A 972-nucleotide genomic window follows, 5' to 3' on the forward strand; every position below is an offset into this window, starting at 1 on the left:
TGATTCCTCAAAGTGGTTCATATCAAAGGGTTTCATACACTGACACTCTTGTCTTATATGCCATTCTCACCAAAACTGAAATTTCATTTGCATATTTGATGGTTAGATACATGTTTGATTCTGTTAGAAGTGAAAAGGACAAAGCTCTTCCTTATGGCATGTTTCTAACTTGCATATTTGAGCATTTTGGTGTTGACTTGACCAATGAGAAATATGAAAATAGACATTCATACCTAAAGGGGGGTGGTTCAGTGAAACAGAACAAAGGACCTACTAGATCTGAAAGAGTCGTCCTAGATGATGAAGATGAGGACTTTGTCCCTGAGGATTCTCCTGCTCCTTCCACCGAGGGTACTTCCATTTCCACTGGGAAGAAATCCACTCTGCTGAATGTGGTCAAGGATGTTGCTCAAGAATTTGTATCTCAATCAAATCACATGATTGCCATGAGCAAGGAACAAAGGAAGTTAGTTAGCAAGCATGAGAACTTTTTGAAGAAATCAAGGGATAGGGTGGCTGTGCTCATGACCTTCATTGATAACCTTCACAATGATGAAGATATTGCCACTGATGTTGAAGAGGATGCTGCCTCGAAAGGAACTGGTTCTGATGCCTAGGATTTGTCTCATAAAAACTGCTGCTGCTCTCTTTTTGTCTCATGATTTCTGCTTCTTTTGCTACTTTTGAACTATTTCATTTTGGATGACTGTAATAACTCTTAATATTGGTGCACTTTAGACAGCTTAATTAGTACTTTGGTCTGTGCTCTAACTCTTTTCTGCAGGATACAAGACTTTGATTTTGTTGCTCTTATCCGCCCTTGATGACAAAAGGGGGAGTAAAATTAGCAATAGGATAGGATAGGATAGTAGATCCTAGTACCTCTTACTTATTCTTGTTGCATTAATACTTGTTTTCACATGCTGAATTTGTTTGCTGATAATAGCTTGATGTTGGGCTGATTATGTGATG

The sequence above is a fragment of the Arachis duranensis genome, chromosome 6, assembly GCF_000817695.3.
Source record: "Arachis duranensis cultivar V14167 chromosome 6, aradu.V14167.gnm2.J7QH, whole genome shotgun sequence".
NCBI lineage: Eukaryota > Viridiplantae > Streptophyta > Magnoliopsida > Fabales > Fabaceae > Arachis > Arachis duranensis.